The 10,531-nt window shown below is 38.0% G+C and overlaps 1 long non-coding RNA gene across 1 annotated transcript; it reads left to right on the top strand.

Moving 5' to 3' along the window:
- Positions 1-6,511: 6,511 nt before the first annotated feature.
- LOC112846665 (uncharacterized) lies at positions 6,512-10,063 on the top strand. Its single transcript, XR_003219783.1, has 3 exons — positions 6,512-6,752; positions 8,289-8,366; positions 9,956-10,063. It is a non-coding gene; the product is annotated as an uncharacterized LOC112846665 (long non-coding RNA).
- The last annotated feature ends 468 nt before the right edge of the window (positions 10,064-10,531 follow it).

Below are 10,531 nucleotides of genomic sequence, written 5' to 3'. Positions count from 1 at the left end.
ACTAAAACTAAAAAGAACAAAATGCTAATACAAACAAACTCAACACTGTTCTCCTTTACTTTCTTAATAATACACCAGTCCGATTAGAAGTACATTTTATGGACCTTTATGCATAAAATGCAAAGAACAGACACATACAGCAATCTGTCCATTTTTAACTGAGATTTACATTCTTTGTGAGATAAAATGCACAAGAAGACTAAGCTTCCTTTACCATTTCTTTATCGTCTCTATATGTTTTAATTGGGTAGGTAAACAACGTAACATATACTATAACTGCGTTTAGGATGAAATAGTGACATTAGATTGTGCCAGAAGCCACTAAATTGTTTACTTGTTACTTGTTAGATGGCGTCGTCACAGAGGAATCTTCGGTTGGTTGAGTTTTACCACCGATAGTGGCTGCTACATACCTCTATTAGCACTTGATAGTGCTGGCCATCTGCTGTGACTCAGAGCACGAGAAGTCCTCTCTCACGCTGATGAAACTTTGCCAGAGTGACTGTTGTTGAACAGTCCCATTTGTCTCTCCCTCCTCTAATCCCTTCATTTCATTTTTTTTTTCTGGCTGGATCATCCTCTCTCAATCATTCACTGCCCAGTTTCTTACTCTCACTTTACAGACGTTAACACAGACCCTCTCTTGCCCGTCTTTCACTGTTGCACTTAATCTTCTGGCTCTCGTCTCTGTTTTTGCGCCTCTCTCCCATCAGTTTCTGTCACTGCCTTCACGCCACTGTCACTCTCTCTTGCATCAGTCAGGCTCTCAGTTACAGTAGAGGAAAGCAAACAAAGGAATCTATTTTTTTCCATTCCTATTTTCTTCAATGTCGTTCTTGAATTACCTATGATTGAAGTTATTGTTAAGGAGCCTCAGTCTGCTCACGCCTAAGCGGTCTGAATTACAGAGAAAAATCTGAGCATGTGAGAAAGCTTCTGAAAATGAAATTGCCTATTAATAAAGCCTCATTTCACCTGGTTGCCAAAGCTTGGCTTGGTAATAATGTCAGCTTCCTAAGGTAGTAAAGCGACAAGAGGGGAATAATTAGGACCTGGTGTAAATGTGGTTATTTCTGAAACCTGGCCCAGCGTCATAAATGACTGACCCAGCACAAACCCTGCAGGGGCTTGCTTGTGCTCCTGTATAATAAATGTCCACTATCATTATTCAGAATGTCCCCCTGCTTTTATTATTACGTCTCATGACCTTTCGAGGTGCCTCAAGCAAGTGTCAGGACAAACAGCGCCTGTGCCTCGCGTCGTGGTTCAGGTGAACAGAGAGCAGAAAGATAGAAAGAGAGGAGACAGAAGAGACAGAGAGCATCAGCTGCTGTACTGAACACTGTGTTCCTCATCTTTTATCTGTCATCCATGTGCTTCAAAATAAACAATTACGTCTAACTTCCCAGTATTGTGGTAAATTGGCCACACTGATTGCTGTTGTTTGACCAGGCAACATGCTGGGCCAGCTAAATGCTTTTAAAAACAGTGTCTGTACAGTAAAGCACAAAACTACATTAAATATATCTCAGACTTAATGTTAGTGGAAACATTTTTAGAAATAAACATATTCATGGATATTTATATAGGACGCCTCATGAGATAGATGTGCATAGTACAAAGACTGGAGAGAGAATGAAGCATCAAGTCTGCCTTGTTATCTGGTTATTATCTGCTTGATTAACCAGACAAAGCAAGAACACAGGCAAGTTAATTTTCTCTCCCTAGGATGACAAAGCCAGAATTTCTCCAAATCTCAAAGTTTTCCTGTAAAACGTGCAAATGTAAATTGACTGTTTTGCAACAGTAGAGTATTTCAGTATCTTTCTCATCAGTCGGGCATCACTCAGCATCCATCCATCCATTCTCTTCCACTTATCCTTGTCAGGCCTCGCTGGTCTGGAACCTATCCTAGCTATCATTAGGAGAGAGACAGGGCTAAAACAGGGAGTAAAACAATCATTGACCTGTGGTCAATTTACAATAACCTAACCCCACTGATTGGACCTACAAAACACTCTGAAACTAAATTAGGAAACAGAAAAATAATAACTTATATTTAACAGCTGTTTATTTATAATACTTTTCGTTGCAATGAAAAATAAGGATGGGTTGGTTTTACAAGTCATCAGTTAGTTGGGTGCTTTTTCAATGGACATTCTGTTATTGTTATTATGTTACAGCATTTTTCTCTTTGTTGTGACAAGAAATCCCAAACACAATGTTTGTCACTTCCTTCGACTTCTTGGCATGGAGCTGCATACAAGTGGGAAGTATTTAATCCTACACTTGTGACAGAGTGAGTGTTGGGGTCAACTAGAAAGATGGTCATGCTTCAAACCAGATTCTGTTCTGAGGATTTTGGGACTTTGTGTGGAGTTACCACTTCCCCTTTGGCTTTACTCTTAGCCACGTCAGGAAAAGTCTCTCTTCCCTCTCCCCTAAGATTTGTAGTCAGCCTCAGGTCTCATGATTCGTTTCAGTGATTCATGAAGTGATTTATTCAAACTGATTTTTAAGATTGAATTTTATCTTTTTGAATTTTTGAGCTGCACGCTCTGCGCCGGTGCAAATGTTCACATTAACGTTCAGTCTGCAGTTAAAAGATATATTATGGGCATTGATTTTTTGGATTCTTTATTTAACAGTAAAAGTAAAGGATTGTGTATACCTATTACACCTTTTTAATGCTGCTAAAAGGTTGTTCTAGCCCATCAAAGTAAAAGGGAGCTATTTTGCTGGCCACTTAAATAACCTAGAAACTCACCAAGTGCACAGATCATTAAGAGAAGAGCTGCCATTAACGAGTAATTGTTCCTGACTAGTGGAGCTGCTGGGTTAGGTGCATTACTAGAGAAAGCAGGGTATTTAAACGTAGGTAGTTAAGATTCCTTCCATCACCGGCTTAAACTGGTTTCTGGTTAAAAGAAAATGCTCTTTAGGAGCAGAGACCTACTTCCTCTAAACAAAGAGCTGGTCCAGAATCTCATGTACAGAGGCCATCTGGGATCTAACAGGCCTGAAAAGGGTCATAATACCCTTAAAATTTGGAAACAATTGTTTTCTGCTGGGGTCACAAGTGTCTGCACGATGCTAATTAGCTCTTTTTCACATTTTGAAGAAATACCTGCAAACTAAGCACAGCTCTGCAACACTGGTGTCCTGATGACAGGAAGAATGATGTCTGTGCTGCAGCTCCAAAAACACCAACAGCTACCCTTTAGTTCATCCAAAGCTGTTACCACAAGGGAAATTAACAAGCTTGTTGCCAGCCATGTGATGGAGACGCTATTCATAAGCACTGATGTAAAGGTTCAGCAAGATACACAACCTAGACTGTTTAACAAGTATGCCTAAGCTAACTGCAGAGGTGTGTTTACTCTAACAAGTGATGCTGTAATGCAACAGATTACTTTTTATTGCTTCTAATCTATTGTTAATCTATTTATATTGCATTCGTCTTTAAAGTAACAAGCTGCTTTTGAAAACAGCATCGTCTGCAACAAGGTAAAATAGGTTTCCATGTCCCTAATGTTAAAAATATTAAACAAGGTCAAAATGACCCAGTGGCTTCTGAGATTTGTCTCTCGAAACTGATTTTGAATCATCCCTCTGTGTGATCTTAAGAACACAGAAAGTGTGTCAGTGTTATCGAAGCTAGATGGACAGGTGTGCTGGATTAATTTAAAAGAGCTCCGAAAATGACAGTTTGTTGTAGAACAAGCGCGAAAAACAGACATCGGAGTCTCCTGAGTGTTGTTAAATAATCTTTAATGTTAATTAGCATCAGAAAGGACAAACGCAAACCAAAAATTACAATTCACAAGTGGCATCATAACAAAGATTGCATGAGAGTTACAGCTTCTTTCTTCACATCCTGAGCAAAATGAGGCTTTGAACTATTACCTGAAACCCACCAATACACACATGCATACATATACAGTAACCAGAGACTCTCGTGTCTTTGTGTTGCTTTTTATAAGTATGTAGTTTTCACACTTTGCAATTCTAGAGGGAGGAAGTGAGTAATTATCAAAAGGATGCAAATACTGACAAAAAGCAGCACTTGGGGGAATCCAACTGCAAAAATAGCATAGGTTCAATGAATAGTCATTGCAAAAATAGGATTTAATCACAGATTGCTATAGCACACGCATGGGCCTGGTACTGATACTAATTGACAGAAACATAAAGAATTACTTCTTCAGCTGTGAGTATAACATACCATTACCCTTTCTACTTCTCCCACACAGGAAGGAATGCAGTGCAATAATCTGTCTGTCACATGAAGCTAACAAATATACACAAATAAATATGAGCAGACACGGAAAGAAAGGGGGGGGGGGCTATTCATAATACTGCTACATGTTTGCAATTTAAATATTACTCAGGGGCAGTGTTGAAGTTTATCATCTCATTCTTGTTTTATATCCCCTCTATTTCGTGCTTATTTCCTTTCCCTTTATTGCACTGTACAGAAAAGCAAAATGTCATAAAAGGGAGACAAATGCCAACACTTAACCGTATTGTTTAATAAAGCAAAGGTCCAAGAAACACAAGATGACAAGCTTGAAGCTAAGGTGCTGTGAGTGCACAGTACAAAAATAACAAATCTGCAGAGGAAACAAATCCAAGGGGGTCGCTGACTACCTTTTTTTTTTTTTTTTTTTTATCTCAGAGACAGGTTTAAAAAAGAGAGAGAGACATAGAAGTAGACATAATGCTTTCTTTCCAGCTGTGTGGGGGTGTAAGTTAAGGATTAAGGAGTGCTCTGAGACAAAGCATCAGAGACACATCAGAGGGATAAACCAAGCTTTGGGAACGACTGGACCACTGGTCATTTTTGCTTTTAAGAAGGAAGAACATAAACATCATCAGTCATGTGTTCAGTAGGTTGTTTGCACTGGTAATGACATTATTTACAGTTGAGCATACATCATGTGGAGCTACTGCTGGCCACTAGAGTACTGTGGAAAAGTCTTAGGCCAACCCTTGTTTCTTTACATTTTGCACGGAAAATTGGAAATGTATTAAAATGTGCAAAAATAAGTGGAAATGCAGTATACAGGGGAGAAACAGAGTTTGTACAATTCTAACAAGCTTGAAAATCAACGCAATGTGAAGTCTGTTAGGCAAGACTTTGTGTCAAATCAATTTAATTAATATATAGCGCATTTTAAAATAACAGAAGTTGACCCAAAGTGTTTTACAAGCACACTTATTTATAATCCAAATCTCCAAGAACCAAATTACAAAGCACGAACTCACACAAAGACGATGTGGCAAAAGTAATAACTAAGTTCTAACAATGATACACAACAATTACAAAAGCATGGAACTCATAAAAGCAGCCAACATGAAAAGGAATTCTAACAATTGTAAAAAGCCATTTAAAGCAATCTTGTCATTTCTGAGTAGCCTTCAGGCTTCTTGAAGAACATTCAAAGCTCGTCTCTGGCTGTTTGCCTCTTGCTCTGTTCTCTGTCAGGATGATCACACACTACATCAGTAATGATGCGGACTGATGGTGTTCCATTGTGTGTTTGTGCGTGTGTGTTTCCAGGCATATTTTTTACTACATTAGCAGTGTGTTTGGGATCGTTGTCATCCTAAAAACTGAATCCATTACAATCAGATGTTTTCCAGATGGTATTATATGTTGGATCAAAATTCACAGTTCACAGAAGAGAATTCTGACAAGATCCAAAACACCACTGGTTTAAATATAGCCCTAAACCATAACAGAGCCTCCACCGTGTTTTGCAGAGCTGCAGACACTCACTGTTGTACTGCACGTATTGTTGATCAGTTTAACCAGAAATGTAATAGTGGATTCATCACTCCACTTTTCATAGATTCAGCTAAAGAAATGAGAATAAATGATATTTTTTGTTTCTAGTAACAAAGTGTCTAAATATACAATGTAAAAATTAAAAGAAAGCCTGACTCCTTGCGATTTATAGAACTTAGAGGTGTCTCAAGACTTTTGAACAGTACTGTATCTCAAATTTTTTTAAAAAGAAGCAGAAAATTTTAGAAAATTTTAGAAGTCTTCACACTATCAGTAAATTAAATCCTCCTGGTATAATGGAATAGTCTGTCCAAACATTTGGCTAGACTCTTGCACACTGACAGAAATGTTGGAAATTTCATCATTTATTTGTTGAGGATGATTCATCCAAAAAATAAGACCTTTCCAGTCTATACCAACTCTACATGGACAGACAAACACAGTGGTTGTTTGCACGATATGATACACAGTGCAGTGGGTGTAAATGTATCAGTACAAGCATGGTTTGGATAAAAGAAGAAGTGTTTTCACCTTGGAAAATAGAAAACAGTTATTTGTTCAAAAAGCTTTAACAAAATGCATGCCATTGTTAGCACAGAATACCCATTTAAGTGTCTTTTTTAAATGAAAAGACAACTTGTGATTTTTGTTTACGATCCTTGTATTAAAATATTCCAGTTAGGCTGTGCTTGTTTCTCAGCAGAAGGGTGAAAGCTTCCGCTGTCATCTGTATCTGCACATGACGAGACTGGCTGGACCGACAGACAGGTGGCTGGGGAGGTCAGTCGCTCTATGGCCAGACAGAAGTCAGGGCTTGTTACTGATATGATGATTAGAAGTGACTGACAGAGAAGGAGACAGACAGACAGGAAGGCAGATAGGTCCATTGTTCCTCTGTGGAAATTGATCCCAGGGGACATCCGACCGTGATTCAGCACGTGACGGCTGAGGCCTCAAACAGGTTACTGACTCATCATTCTTCTTCAGTGTCTCATGCCATTAGCAGGGCTCTTCTCGCCCGGTGTGCTCTGCACCGATCAGCGCTGATTAGAGGTAGACTAATATGGATGCCACGCTTCTGTGAATCGGTGATTGCCCTACATTTGTTTAACACATTCTTCCTCTAATTAAAGCCAACCGTGACCCTTCCTCTATCCCTCCATGCACACCCACAGACACACACACATTGCATGATATGCTGCATTAATGAAACATGAGGTTCACTCACCCCACTGAGCTCTATCTTACTTTCTTGTTGCTCTTCTTTCTCTCTCCAAGAGTTTTCACCCACAGGCATTGCTTGTGGAGAAGCGCTGGCATATGAGTTGAAATACACACACACACACACACACACACACACACACACACACACAGATGAGGCTGTTATAGTGAACAACTCACGTCATCCCTCTCTCTACACAGATGACCTTTACTTTAGTCAACAGATGAAATGGAACTATAAGCGCCCAGTGAAGAAGAAGACGAGAGAAGCACTACTCAGTTTCTAAGAGGTTGAACATCCATCTGGAGACTTTTCATTGCAATACACAGATTTGAACTGCCCGTGTGATATTTACGTTAAAGCCAAACATGTCATCATAGACATCTGCATAAGTGTTAGAAAGTAGAGATGTTACCTTAAATAAATATAGAGGGCAACTATTCTTAATAGAACAACAACATTATTATCTTTTCAAGAGTAAGTTAAGAAAATCTTTACACCTATTACATCTGTAAAATATATAAGAAGCTACATTCTTATAGATGGAAAATAATGGAAACAACCAGCCTGGCTCTGTCCAAAGGTAACAACAGTGTATGAAAGCCCCAGTGTGTCTTACTGTGGTTTATTTTAATAGGCAATCCTTAGAGGGTACTGGCAGGCCAAATTTTAAATAAATCCCTCAAATCCCTCTGGCTGGCTTCCTTATGTTTCCATTGTCTGTGCTAAAATCATCGACTTTACATGAAAGATGGCTGTAGCAATAGTGGCGTCACTCACTGATTTTTTGACTACTGCTTTTAAGCCTTAGGTTTGGCATTGTGGTGGTCACTCTACTGGTTTTTTGGAGTCAGAGTTGCCATCAGTTAATATTAGCAGCAAGAGCTGCACAATTATGGCCAAAATCATGATCAAGATTTAAATTTGATTAATTGTGCAGCCTTCTACCTTTCTCAGTTAGAATGCATAGCTATGTGTGTGCTTCACATGGCTACAGATAATAATACTAACATATCATCATCATACTATAATGAAGGAACCGTATGTACATCTGTATGTTTGTTCCCAAGCTCCTGCTAAATGACCCATCCAATCATGATAAAAGCAAACCTATACTATAGGTTCTATAGTATATACTATTACCCTATACCCTATACTATTACCTAGGGTATAAAAGATTCATAGTATCTACTGTACATGGTGACTAATACTAATATTTGTATTGTTAAAACTGCATAATCAAGGCCGGTTTGTGAATATATGCCATTTTCTAAGCCTACAGAACCACAATTGAGATAAAAGACCAGAAGTATTTGCTGTGAACGATGGTGTGGCTTTCTTTCTTTCACTGAGGTAAAGTATTGCCTTACTTTTTCAATCATTTTAATTTCTATGTTTACATTATTACTGATATTAATGTGGGGCTAAAGTGTCTGCCTTGTAGCAAAACGTTGAAAGCCATGACCTTTCAGTGTAAACGTGTAGTTTTAAACACTGCTCAAAATCACATTTAGCGGTAATTAAGTAATAATTAAGCTATTTAGGCTCATGAGTTATAGGTACATCAACATTTACAAATAATAAAAAAGACATATGTAACAATAAATATAAACAGTTGATGATGGTATGATGGATGGGGCAGGATTACATGTTCCTATTGCATTGCTAATGGTTCCAAAATGTTATTAATTAAAAATGTTTTCTTTAAATTTCTCAACTGTAACTGTACCAACTTTAATGACAAAAGATGTCCATTCTAGTTATAGGAATTCACTGACTTAAAAAAATGAATTTAAATGGAAATCATGTAACTTTATTAGTCAGATAACTGCATAGCTGAAAATGCTTCAAAAGGCACCAAAAATCCAAAACACAGTCAATCGGTTACTCCAATTAGACTTAAGGGGTGATGCCTAGCAGACATCTCTCTAACACTTATAACACTTGAACTTTAACCCTTTAACCTTAATTTAAAGAGGTTAGATACATAAAAAGTCACATCCCTCTCTACAAGTGTCAGTTGGAGCTAATTTGCCATATAAAGCAGGTTGCAAACATTTTTATCTCTGCTATAAAGTTGGGTATTTCAACATGGAGTCTTTGGAGACTTCTTCTGGAATCAGCCTCAAGCGCCCACTGCAGAAGCTGCAGTTTCTGAAAATTGGGTTCATTTTTCAGGCCCTGATTTTGCTGCTTGTTAGAGACAGCATCTGTTTACTGAAGCTTCATGATGTATTAGTCTTCTCATAACACAGCAAAGCGAAATGAGTGTACTTTCCAACAGTCCTTTTAAATTTCACAGTTCATGCTCAACATTAGATATCTTTGTGGCATATTTATTTGCTTTGAAATAATTATAACCAATAATTTGATTCAAGTTTGACTACTTCTCATAAAATAAATCAAACATAATTTTATCATGAGCGCCGCTGCATCATGCTAATCTCTTTTTATTAATGTTTTATGCTTTACTTTCATTTGATGCTTGCTGAAATACATTTGACTTTGCAATGACTCATTTTCCCCAAAGGGATCAATAAAGTTTCTTTCTGCATTTAAGGCTGCATATAAAAAGGAATCGCTCAGACTGCTGGTTTGTGTAACATTTTCCTCCTCTGATGCCGCTGAAGCATGTAAACTAATCACTCAGAATTACATGGCTGTTAATTGAACCCCGGCCCCCCTGCTGCTCTAAATGCATTTTCTTTTATAATGATTAAGCAGCACGTTAAAATCAGTCACTGACTCTTTGGCAAAGAGTCACTGATTAAAATGTATCAACACGAATATAATAAAACAAGAATACAGTTCTGGAGGATGTCAAAATTGATTTAATCAGGTTTCACTATTTGACCGCTTGGATAAATGATTATAATAGCCAGAATTTTTTTTTTTTCATAAAACAAAGTAACTGTCTCATTCTCTGATGTGATCACTTGCAGCACTTTTAATTAAGAAGAAGAAGGTACTTATCGGAAGCCCGGCTTTGACTGATGAAGGAGCAAATGAAGTGAATGTAAGGACATAAGGAGAACACTGGATGCTGTGACGTGAATGTCAACCAAAGGAAGTGTAATCAAACCTAAATTAATGTCTCTGGTAATCAACTCTCATCTCAGGCAACACAGATCATTGGCCAAGAAAATCACAGCTAATCTGATCAAAATGACGCTGATAGTCTGATAAAAATAAATCATGTCAGTGTGTCATTTTCACATAGTCTTTTTTTTCCATTCATGGCTGTATGATGCAAATTCTTGTAGCAGTGAAGGAACAGTACGGCTTTTCTCGACGTATACCATTAGCCAGGGAGTGGAAATTGAAATTGACATTCTGTGTCACTTGAATCTAAAGCTACAGAGCTTCACGGCACATACCTATAGCAAGATACAGACCAATGTTTTATGCAACAAGGATAAATAACCATTGCCAGTGCCTCTACTTGAAACAGAGAATGACGCTCTGCTTATTATACCCTCTTCATGGATTTGTTTTTATGCATATTTTTTATGATGACA

The sequence above is a fragment of the Oreochromis niloticus genome, linkage group LG4, assembly GCF_001858045.2.
Source record: "Oreochromis niloticus isolate F11D_XX linkage group LG4, O_niloticus_UMD_NMBU, whole genome shotgun sequence".
Classification (NCBI taxonomy): domain Eukaryota; kingdom Metazoa; phylum Chordata; class Actinopteri; order Cichliformes; family Cichlidae; genus Oreochromis; species Oreochromis niloticus.
The sequence above is the reverse complement of the archived record's forward strand: the minus strand, read 5'-3'. Positions and strand labels throughout refer to the sequence as shown.